This window comes from Oncorhynchus clarkii, chromosome 18, assembly GCF_045791955.1.
Source record: "Oncorhynchus clarkii lewisi isolate Uvic-CL-2024 chromosome 18, UVic_Ocla_1.0, whole genome shotgun sequence".
Taxonomy (NCBI): Eukaryota; Metazoa; Chordata; class Actinopteri; order Salmoniformes; family Salmonidae; genus Oncorhynchus; species Oncorhynchus clarkii.
In genome coordinates, this window is record NC_092164.1 from 68,354,749 (window position 1) to 68,368,681 (window position 13,933).

Below are 13,933 nucleotides of genomic sequence, written 5' to 3' on the forward strand. Positions count from 1 at the left end.
GCTAACTAACGTTACGTCATGCGTTGGGATTCATTGTTTACCTAGCTAGCTATCTAGCTACATTTCGTAACACACTTAGTGTGCCAGAGCGCAGAATAACTGTTTAATTTTTGAACGCTCAACACCCGTTGAATATGTCTGGTGTCAGTAAACATTGGCAACAAAGCATAATTCAATAGTTGTCAGCAGCATAATTACAGTCACCAACGCTCTGGATAACATGAAAACTGTCTAACCAGCTCTGCTAGGATCAGTAAAATGGTCAGAGTGGGGTGTTCTCTCATTATGTGTCTGGAAGTAGCTACCCAATGTTATCCAGTTAGCTTGGGTGCTTGACTGTTGTTGTGAGGTCAGAGCTTTCGGAATAACCCTACTTATTGGCCAGAGCGTCCAGTGTGCACTCTGAACGCAAAAACGCTCTGAATTTACAAACAATCTGACAGCAGTCACCAACGTTCTGGATAACCTAACAGCCTAACCAGCTCTACTAGGGCGAATAATGTTCAGTGAACTGTTCTCTCTCTCTCTCTCTCTCTCTCTCTCTCTATCTCTCTCTCTCTCTCTCTCTCTCTCTCTCTCTCTCTCTCTCTCTCTCTCTCTCTCTCTCTCTCTCTCTCTCTCTCTCTCTCTCTCTCTCTCTCTCTCTAAGTAGCTGGCAAGTTAGTACAGAACTGTTGGATCAACAATTAAAGAGATGGGTGGTGCCAAGGCTTAAGAGGGTGTGAACAATGCTGAATGGGTGTAGACAAAGAAGGGCTCTCCAATAGTAGTACCAAAACATTTCAAAGCGGTTTTCTCAAAAGGGAGTTTACAAATTGATCTACTTTCAAAGCAGAATTATTTTCTCATTGTTCCTCAACTGTAGTGTATGATACACCATTTTGTAGTTCGGAGTCTCTACTTTTATCCATGTAAAAACAGATATTCAAATGTTGCTACATAACACCGAATCCAGGTGGTGACTCCCTCCTGGTCTGAATGATGGTGGTTTATTTCTGTCATTAAACTGAACCGCAGAAAGTTCATTGTAGGGTATTCAACCCTTGACTCTCTCATTCATCTTCAACTCTATCAACCCATGGGATCCTTTTTTCCCTTTCTTTTATAATTTCCTTTATAACAATATTATATATTTTTTATTATGTAAATGTTGGTCATTTAACAGACACTCTTATCACACCATAGAACCACCAGACTACCGACACAAATGCAGGAGGAAGGTATAGAACAGTATTGTGTATTTAGACAATATAATTCCAGGTCTGGAAGTATCTTGGTACAAAATACATTGGATTGTAGTTCAGGCCAGTGTTACACAAATGACAAAATACTCAAAAGTTATTCAAAAAGTTACTAAATACAGTATGTATTTCAAATAAATGTAACAGCAATACTGCCCATCTCTGCTTACAACTATACATCTAGTCAACCGTAATTCAAAACAAGTCTTTATTCTTCTCTTTTTTAATAAAAAAAAACATGAATAGCTGGAGGTGGAATGTAATGTTATGTTATGTTAGGTAATGTATGTACCTTCGACCATAGTGAAACCCCCTTAAGTTAAGGTTATGGTTAGCGTTAACCCTTCTCCTTCAGTTAATTATCTGTAGTACTTGAGTAATATTGCAGGTACCTGTTGAACCTGTTGTATCTACAGTTACAGACCTGTTGTACCTACAGTTACATACCTGTTGTACCTACAGTCACAGACATGTTGTACCTACAGTTACAGACCTGTTGTACCTACAGTTACAGACCTGTTGTATCTACAGTTTGAATGTTCAAGGCATGCAAGGGACCCATCTTTATCTCACAGTTGTCACGCTGCAAACTTGGTGATGCTGCAATGCACCAGAAAGAGGAAGGATGTACAGGATGGGCACACACAGACGGAAACCCAAAATAAACAAACACGTCATAAAATGTTGTCATAATATATGCATGACACCTTAAACCTGTGTTTCTATTGGTCGGAGGGCAGGGTGGGAGGGGGGTGGGGTGCGTTCCTCCTTGTCCGGGAAAGTGGCACACTGCCACCCCTCCACATAGTAACACAGTACCACCACCCCTCCACTTAGTAACATAGTACCACCACCCCTCCACTTAGTAACATAGTACCACCACCCCTCCACATAGTAACACAATACCACTACCTCTCCACATAGTAACACAATACCACCACCCCTCCACATAGTAACACAATACCACCACCCCTCCACATAGTAACACAGTACCACCACCCCTCCACTAACACAGTAACACCACCCCTCCACTTAGTAACATAGTACCACCACCCCTCCACTTAGTAACATAGTACCACCACCCCTCCACATAGTAACACAATACCACTACCTCTCCACATAGTAACACAATACCACCACCCCTCCACATAGTAACACAGTACCACCACCCCTCCACTTAGTAACACAGTACCACCACCCCTCCACTTAGTAACACAGTACCACCACCCCTCCACTTAGTAACACAGTACCACTACCCCTCCACATAGTAACACAGTACCACTACCCCTCCACATGGTAAAACAGTACCATCACCCCTCCACATGGTAACCAGGTACCACTACCCCTACACATAGTAACACAGTACCACCACCCCTCCACATAGTAACTAGGTACCACCACTCCTCCACATAGTAACATAGTACCACCACCCCTCCACTTAGTAACATAGTACCACCACCCCTCCACTGAGTAACACAGTACAACCACCCCTCCACTAAGTAACACAGTACCACTACCCCTCCACTTAGTAACATAGTACCACCACCCCTCCACATAGTAACATAGTACCACCACCCTCCACATAGTAACATAGTACCACCACCCCTCCACTTAGTAACATAGTACCACTACCCCTCCACATAGTAACATAGTACCACTACCCCTCCACTTAGTAACACAGTACCACATCCCCTCCACATAGTAACACAGTACCACCACCCCTCCACATAATAACACAGTACCACCACCCCTCCACTTAGTAACACAGTACCACTACCCCTCCACATAGTAACTAGGTACCACCACCACTCCACATAGTAACACAGTAGCACCACCCCTCAACTTAGTAACACAGTACAACCACCCCTCCACTTAATAAATCAGTACCACCACCACTCCACTTAGTAACATAGTACCACTACTCCTCCACATAGTAACTAGGTACCACCACCCCTCCACATATTAACATAGTACCACCACCCCTCCACTTAGTAACATGGTACCACCACCCCTCCACTTAGTAACACAGTACCACCACCCCTCCACATTGTAACACAGTACCACCACCCCTCCACATAGTAAATAGGTACCACTACCCCTCCACATAGTAACACAGTACCACCCCCCCTCCACATAGTAAATAGGTACCACTACCTCTCCACATAGTAACACATTACCACCACCCCTCCACATAGTAACACAGTACCACCACCCCTCCACTTAGTAACATAGTACCACCACCCCTCCACTTAGTAACATAGTACCACCACCCCTCCACTTAGTAACACAGTACCACCACCCCTCCACATTGTAACACAGTACCACCACCCCTCCACATAGTAAATAGGTACCACTACCCCTCCACATAGTAACACAGTACCACCCCCCCTCCACATAGTAAATAGGTACCACTACCTCTCCACATAGTAACACAATACCACCACCCCTCCACATAGTAACACAGTACCACCACCCCTCCACTTAGTAACATAGTACCACCACCCCTCCACTTAGTAACATAGTACCACCACCCCACCACTTAGTAACACAGTACCACCACCCCTCCACTTAGTAACACAGTACCACCACCCCTCCACTTAGTAACACAGTACCACTACCCCTCCACATAGTAACATAGTACCACCACCCCTTCACATAGTAACTAGGTACCACTACCCCTCCACATAGTAAAACAGTACCACCACCCCTCCACATGGTAACCAGGTACCACTACCCCTCCACATAGTCACACAGTACCACCACCCCTCCACATAGTAACTAGGTACCACCACTCCTCCACATAGTAACATAGTACCACCACCCCTCCACTTAGTAACATAGTACCACCACCCCTCCACTGAGTAACACAGTACCACCACACCTCCACTAAGTAACACAGTACCACTACCCCTCCACTTAGTAACATAGTACCACCACCCCTCCACATAGTAACATAGTACCACCACCCCTCCACATAGTAACATAGTACCACCACCCCTCCACTTAGTAACATAGTACCACCACCCCTCCACTTAGTAACATAGTACCACTACCCCTCCACATAGTAACACAGTACCACCACCCCTCCACATAATAACACAGTACCACCACCCCTCCACATAATAACACAGTACCACCACCCCTCCACTTAGTAACACAGTACCACTACCCCTCCACATAGTAAATAGGTACCACCACCACTCCACATAGTAACACAGTAGCACCACCCCTCAACTTAGTAACACAGTACAACCACCCCTCCACATAGTAACACAGTACCACCACCCCTCCACTTAGTAACATAGTACCACCACCCCTCCACTTAGTAACATAGTACCACCACCCCTCCACATAGTAACACAATACCACTACCTCTCCACATAGTAACACAATACCACCACCCCTCCACATAGTAACACAGTACCACCACCCCTCCACTTAGTAACATAGTACCACCACCCCTCCACTTAGTAACACAGTACCACCACCCCTCCACTTAGTAACACAGTACCACCACCCCTCCACTGAGTAACACAGTACCACTACCCCTCCACATAGTAACATAGTACCACCACCCCTCCACATAGTAACTAGGTACCACTACCCCTCCACATAGTAAAACAGTACCATCACCCCTCCACATGGTAACCAGGTACCACTACCCCTCCACATAGTAACACAGTACCACCACCCCTCCACATAGTAACTAGATACCACCACTCCTCCACATAGTAACATAGTACCACCACCACTCCACTTAGTAACACAGTACCACCACCCCTCCACTGAGTAACACAGTACCACCACCCCTCCACTAAGTAACACAGTACCACTACCCCTCCACTTAGTAACATAGTACCACCACCCCTCCACATAGTAACATAGTACCACTACCCCTCCACATAGTAACACAGTACCACCACCCCTCCACATAATAACACAGTACCACCACCCCTCCACATAATAACACAGTACCACCACCCCTCCACTTGGTAACACAGTACCACTACCCCTCCACATAGTAACTAGGTACCACCACCACTCCACATAGTAACACAGTAGCACCACCCCTCAACTTAGTAACACAGTACAACCACCCCTCCACTTAGTAAATCAGTACCACCACCACTCCACTTAGTAACATAGTACCACCACCCCTCCACATTGTAACATAGTACCACTACTCCTCCACATAGTAACTAGGTACCACCACCCCTCCACATATTAACATAGTACCACCACCCCTCCACTTAGTAACATAGTACCACTACCCCTCCACTTAGTAACACAGTACCACCACCCCTCCACTGAGTTACACAGTACCACCACCCCTCCACTAAGTAACACAGTACCACTACCCCTCCACTTAGTAACATAGTACCACCACCCCTCCACTTAGTAACACAGTACCACTACCCCTCCACATAGTAACATAGTACCACTACCCCTCCACATAGTAACACAGTACCACCACCCCTCCACTGAGTAACACAGTACCACCACCCCTCCACTAAGTAACACAGTACCACTACCCCTCCACTTAGTAACATAGGATCACCACCCCTCCACTTAGTAACATAGTACCACTACCCCTCCACATAGTAACATAGTACCACTACCCCTCCACATAGTAACACAGTACCACCACCCCTCCACATAATAACACAGTACCACCACCCCTCCACATAATAACACAGTACCACCACCCCTCCACTTAGTAACACAGTACCACTACCCCTCCACATAGTAACTAGGTACCACCACCACTCCACATAGTAACACAGTAGCACCACCCCTCAACTTAGTAACACAGTACAACCACCCGTCCACTTAGTAAATCAGTACCACCACCACTCCACTTAGTAACATAGTACCACCACCCCTCCACATTGTAACATAGTACAACTACTCCTCCACATAGTAACTAGGTACCACCACCCCTCCACATATTAACACAGTACCACCACCCCTCCACTTAGTAACATAGTACCACTACCCCTCCACTTAGTAACACAGTACCACCACCCCTCCACATAGTAACACAGTACCACCACCCCTCCACATAGTAAATAGGTACCACTACCCCTCCACATAGTAACACAGTACCACCCCCCCTCCACATAGTAACTAGGTACCACTACCTCTCCACATAGTAACACAATACCACCACCCCTCCACATAGTAACACAGAACCACCACCCCTCCACATAGTAACACAGTACCACCACCCCTCCACATAGTAACTAGGTACCACCACTCCTCCACATAGTAACATAGTACCACCACCCCTCCACTTAGTAACATAGTACCACCACCCCTCCACTGAGTAACACAGTACCACCACCCCTCCACTAAGTAACACAGTACCACTACCCCTCCACTTAGTAACATAGTACCACCACCCCTCCACATAGTAACATAGTACCACCACCCCTCCACATAGTAACATAGTACCACCACCCCTCCACTTAGTAACATAGTACCACCACCCCTCCACTTAGTAACATAGTACCACTACCCCTCCACATAGTAACATAGTACCACTACCCCTCCACATAGTAACACAGTACCACCACCCCTCCACATAATAACACAGTACCACCACCCCTCCACATAATAACACAGTACCACCACCCCTCCACTTAGTAACACAGTACCACTACCCCTCCACATAGTTAATAGGTACCACCACCACTCCACATAGTAACACAGTAGCACCACCCCTCAACTTAGTAACACAGTACAACCACCCCTCCACTTAGTAACACAGTACCACCACCACTCCACATAATAACACAGTACCACCACCACTCCACTTAGTAACATAGTACCACCACCCCTCAACTTAGTAACACAGTACAACCACCCCTCCACTTAGTAAATCAGTACCACCACCACTCCACATAGTAACATAGTACCACCACCCCTCCACATTGTAACATAGTACCGCTACTCCTCCACATAGTAAATAGGTACCACCACCCCTCCACATATTAACATAGTACCACCACCCCTCCACTTAGTAACATAGTACCACTACCCCTCCACTTAGTAACACAGTACCACCACCCCTCCACATAGTAACACAGTACCACCACCCCTCCACATAGTAAATAGGTACCACTACCCCTCCACATAGTAACACAGTACCACCCCCCCCTCCACATAGTAACTAGGTACCACTACCTCTCCACATAGTAACACAATACCACCACCCCTCCACATAGTAACACAGAACCACCACCCCTCCACTTAGTAACATTGTGCCACCACCCCTCCACATAGTAACATAGTACCACCACCCCTCCACATAGTAACATAGTACCACCACCCCTGCACATAGTAACATAGTACTACCACCCCTCCACTTAGTAACATAGTACCACCAACCCTCCACTTAGTAACATAGTACCACTACCCCTCCACATAGTAACATGGTACCACTACCCCTCCACATAGTAACACAGTACCACCACCCCTCCACATAATAACACAGTACCACCACCCCTCCACATAATAACACAGTACCACCACCCCTCCACTTAGTAACACAGTACCACTACCCCTCCACATAGTAACTAGGTACCACCACCACTCCACATAGTAACACAGTAGCACCACCCCTCAACTTAGTAACACAGTAAAACCACCCTTCCACTTAGTAACACAGTACCACCACCCCTCCACATAATAACACAGTACCACCACCCCTCCACATAATAACACAGTACCACCACCCCTCCACATAGTAAATAGGTACCACTACCCCTCCACATAGTAACACAGTACCACCCCCCCTCCACATAGTAACTAGGTACCACTACCTCTCCACATAGTAACACAATACCACCACCCCTCCACATAGTAACACAGTACTACCACCCCTCCACTTAGTAACATAGTACCACCACCCCTCCACTTAGTAACATAGTACCACCACCCCTCCACTTAGTAACACAGTACCACCACCCCTCCACTTAGTAACACAGTACCACCACCCCTCCACTTAGTAAATAGGTACCACTACCCCTCCACATAGTAACACAGTACCACCCCCCCTCCACATAGTAACTAGGTACCACTACCTCTCCACATAGTAACACAATACCACCACCCCTCCACATAGTAACATAGTACCACCACCCCTCCACTTAGTAACATAGTACCACCACCCCTCCACTTAGTAACACAGTACCACCACCCCTCCACTTAGTAACACAGTACCACCACCCCTCCACTTAGTAACACAGTACCACTACCCCTCCACATAGTAACTAGGTACCACTACCCCTCCACATAGTAAAACAGTACCACCACCCCTCCACATAGTAACTAGGAACCACCACTCCTCCATATAGTAACATAGTACCACCACCCCTCCACTTAGTAACATAGTACCACCACCCCTCCACTGAGTAACACAGTACCACCACCCCTCCACAAAGTAACACAGTACCACTACCCCTCCACTTAGTAACATAGTACCACCACCCCTCCACATAGTAACATAGTACCACCACCCCTCCACATAGCAACATAGTACCACCACCCCTCCACTTAGTAACATAGTACCACCACCCCTCCACTTAGTAACATAGTACCACTACCCCTCCACATAGTAACATAGTACCACTACCCCTCCACTTAGTAACACAGTACCACATCCCCTCCACATAGTAACACAGTACCACCACCCCTCCACATAATAACACAGTACCACCACCCCTCCACTTAGTAACACAGTACCACTACCCCTCCACCTAGTAACTAGGTACCACCACCACTCCACATAGTAACACAGTAGCACCACCCCTCAACTTAGTAACACAGTACAACCACCCCTCCACTTAGTAAATCAGTACCACCACCACTCCACTTAGTAACATGGTACCACTACTCCTCCACATAGTAACTAGGTACCACCACCCCTCCACATATTAACATAGTACCACCACCCCTCCACTTAGTAACATAGTACCACCACCCCTCCACTTAGTAACATAGTACCACCACCCCTCCACTTAGTAACATAGTACCACCACCCCTCCACATAGTAACACAGTACCCCCCCCCTCCACATAGTAACTAGGTACCACTACCTCTCCACATAGTAACACAATACCACCACCCCTCCACATAGTAACACAGAACCACCACCCCTCCACTTAGTAACATTGTGCCACCACCCCTCCACATAGTAACATAGTACCACCACCCCTCCACATAGTAACATAGTACCACCACCCCTGCACATAGTAACATAGTACCACCACCCCTCCACTTAGTAACATAGTACCACCACCCCTCCACTTAGTAACATAGTACCACTACCCCTCCACATAGTAACATAGTACCACTACCCCTCCACATAGTAACACAGTACAACCACCCCTCCACATAATAACACAGTACCACCACCCCTCCACATAATAACACAGTACCACCACCCCTCCACTTAGTAACACAGTACCACTACCCCTCCACATATTAACTAGGTACCACCACCACTCCACATAGTAACACAGTAGCACCACCCCTCAACTTAGTAACACAGTAAAACCACCCCTCCACTTAGTAACACAGTACCACCACCCCTCCACATAATAACACAGTACCACCACCCCTCCACATAATAACACAGTACCACCACCCCTCCACATAGTAAATAGGTACCACTACCCCTCCACATAGTAACACAGTACCACCCCCCCTCCACATAGTAACTAGGTACCACTACCTCTCCACATAGTAACACAATACCACCACCCCTCCACATAGTAACACAGTACTACCACCCCTCCACTTAGTAACATAGTACCACCACCCCTCCACTTAGTAACATAGTACCACCACCCCTCCACTTAGTAACACAGTACCACCACCCCTCCACTTAGTAACACAGTACCACCACCCCTCCACTTAGTAAATAGGTACCACTACCCCTCCACATAGTAACACAGTACCACCCCCCCTCCACATAGTAACTAGGTACCACTACCTCTCCACATAGTAACACAATACCACCACCCCTCCACATAGTAACATAGTACCACCACCCCTCCACTTAGTAACATAGTACCACCACCCCTCCACTTAGTAACACAGTACCACCACCCCTTCACTTAGTAACACAGTACCACCACCCCTCCACTTAGTAACACAGTACCACTACCCCTCCACATAGTAACTAGGTACCACTACCCCTCCACATAGTAAAACAGTACCACCACCCCTCCACATAGTAACTAGGAACCACCATTCCTCCATATAGTAACATAGTACCACCACCCCTCCACTTAGTAACATAGTACCACCACCCCTCCACTGAGTAACACAGTACCACCACCCCTCCACTAAGTAACACAGTACCACTACCCCTCCACTTAGTAACATAGTACCACCACCCCTCCACATAGTAACATAGTACCACCACCCCTCCACATAGTAACATAGTACCACCACCCCTCCACTTAGTAACATAGTACCACCACCCCTCCAATTAGTAACATAGTACCACTACCCCTCCACATAGTAACATAGTACCACTACCCCTCCACATAGTAACACAGTACCACCACCCCTCCACATAATAACACAGTACCACCACCCCTCCACATAATAACACAGTACCACCACCCCTCCACTTAGTAACACAGTACCACTACCCCTCCACATAGTAACTAGGTACCACCACCACTCCACATAGTAACACAGTAGCACCACCCCTCAACTTAGTAACAAAGTACAACCACCCCTCCACTTAGTAAATCAGTACCACCACCCCTCCACTTAGTAACACAGTAGCACCACCCCTCAACTTAGTAACACAGTACAACCACCCCTCCACTTAGTAAATCAGTACCACCACCACTCCACTTAGTAACATAGTACCACCACCCCTCCACATTGTAACATAGTACCACTACTCCTCCACATAGTAACTAGGTACCACCACCCCTCCACATATTAACATAGTACCACTACCCCTCCACTTAGTAACACAGTACCACCACCCCTCCACATAGTAACACAGTACCACCACCCCTCCCCATAGTAAATAGGTACCACTACCCCTCCACATAGTAACACAGTACCACCCCCCCTCCACATAGTAACCAGGTACCACTACCTCTCCACATAGTAACACAATACCACCACCCCTCCACATAGTAACACAGAACCACCACCCCTCCACTTAGTAACATAGTACCACCACCCCTCCACATAGTAACATAGTACCACCACCCCTCCACTTAGTAACACAGTACCACTACCCCTCCACATATTAACACAATACCACCACCCCTCCACATAGTAACTAGGTACCACCACTCCTCCACATAGTAACATAGTACCACCACCCCTCCACTTAGTAACATAGTACCACCACCCCTCCACTGAGTAACACAGTACCACCACGCCTCCACTAAGTAACACAGTACCACTACCCCTCCACTTAGTAACATAGTACCACCACCCCTCCACATAGTAACATAGTACCACCACCCCTCCACATAGTAACATAGTACCACCACCCCTCCACTTAGTAACATAGTACCACCACCCCTCCACTTAGTAACATAGTACCACTACCCCTCCACATAGTAACATAGTACCACTACCCCTCCACATAGTAACACAGTACCACCACCCCTCCACATAATAACACAGTACCACCACCCCTCCACATAATAACACAGTACCACCACCCCTCCACTTAGTAACACAGTACCACCACCCCTCCACATATTAACACAGTACCACCACCCCTCCACATAGTAACTAGGTACCACTACCACTCCACTTAGTAACATAGTGCCACCACCCCTCCACTTAGTAACATAGTACCACTACCCCTCCACATAGTAACATAGTACCACTACCCCTCCACTTAGTAACACAGTACCACCACCCCTCCACATAATAACACAGTACCACCACCCCTCCACTTAGTAACACAGTACCACTACCCCTCCACATAGTAACTAGGTACCACCACCCCTCCACATAGTAACACAGTAGCACCACCCCTCAACTTAGTAACATAGTACAACCACCCCTCCACTTAGTAATTCAGTACCACCACCACTCCACTTAGTAACATAGTACCACCACCCCTCCACATAGTAACACAGTACCACCACCCCTCCACATAGTAAATAGGTACCACCACCCCTCCACATAGTAACATAGTAGCACCACCCCTCAACTTAGTAACACAGTACAACCACCCCTCCACTTAGTAATTCAGTACCACCACCACTCCACTTAGTAACATAGTACCACCACCCCTCCACATAGTAACACAGTACCACCACCCCTCCACATTGTAACTAGGTACCACCACCCCTCCACATAGTAACATAGTAACACCACCCCTCCACATAGTAACATAGTCCCACTACCCCTCCACATAGTAACATAGTACCACTACCCCTCCACTTAGTAACACAGTACCACCACCCCTCCACATAATAACACAGTACCACCACCCCACCACATATTAACACAGTACCACCACCCCTCCACATAGTAACTAGGTACCACTACCCCTCCACATAGTAACATAGTACCACCACCCCTCCACTTAGTAACATAGTACCACCACCCCTCCACTGAGTAACACAGTACCACCACCCCTCCACTAAGTAACACAGTACCACTACCCCTCCACTTAGTAACATAGTACCACCACCCCTCCACATAGTAACATAATACCACCACCCCTACACATAGTAACATAGTACCACCACCCCTCCACATAGTAACATAGTACCACCACCCCTCCACTTAGTAACATAGTACCACCACCCCTCCACTTAGTAACATAGTACCACTACCCCTCCACATAGTAACACAGTACCACCACCCCTCCACATAATAACACAGTACCACCACCCCTCCACATAATAACACAGTACCACCACCCCTCCACTTAGTAACACAGTACCACTACCCCTCCACATAGTAACTAGGTACCACCACCCCTCCACATAGTAACACAGTACCACCACCCCTCCACATAGTAAATAGGTACCACTACCCCTCCACATAGTAACACAGTACCACCCCCCCTCCACATAGTAACTAGGTACCACAACCCCTCCACTTAGTAACATAGTACCACCACCCCTCCACTTAGTAACACAGTACCACCACCCCTCCACATAGTAGCACAGTACCACTACCCCTCCACATAGTAACTAGGTACCACCACCCCTCCACATAGTAACATAGTACCACTATACCTCCACATAGTAACTAGGTACCACCACCCCTCCACATATTAACATAGTACCACCACCCCTCCACTTAGTAACATAGTACCACCACCCCTCCACTTAGTAACACAGTACCACCACCCCTCCACATAGTAACACAGTACCACCACCTCTCCACATAGTAAATAGGTACCACTACCCCTCCACTGAGTAACACAGTACCACCACCCCTCCACTAAGTAACACAGTACCACCACCCCTCCACTTAGTAACATAATACCACCACCCCTCCACATAGTAACATAGTACCACCACCCCTCCACATAGTAACATAGTACCACCACCACTCCACTTAGTAACATAGTGCCACCACCCCTCCACTTAGTAACATAGTACCACCACCCCTCCACTTAGTAACACAGTACCACCACCCCTCCACATAGTAACACAGTACCACCACCTCTCCACATA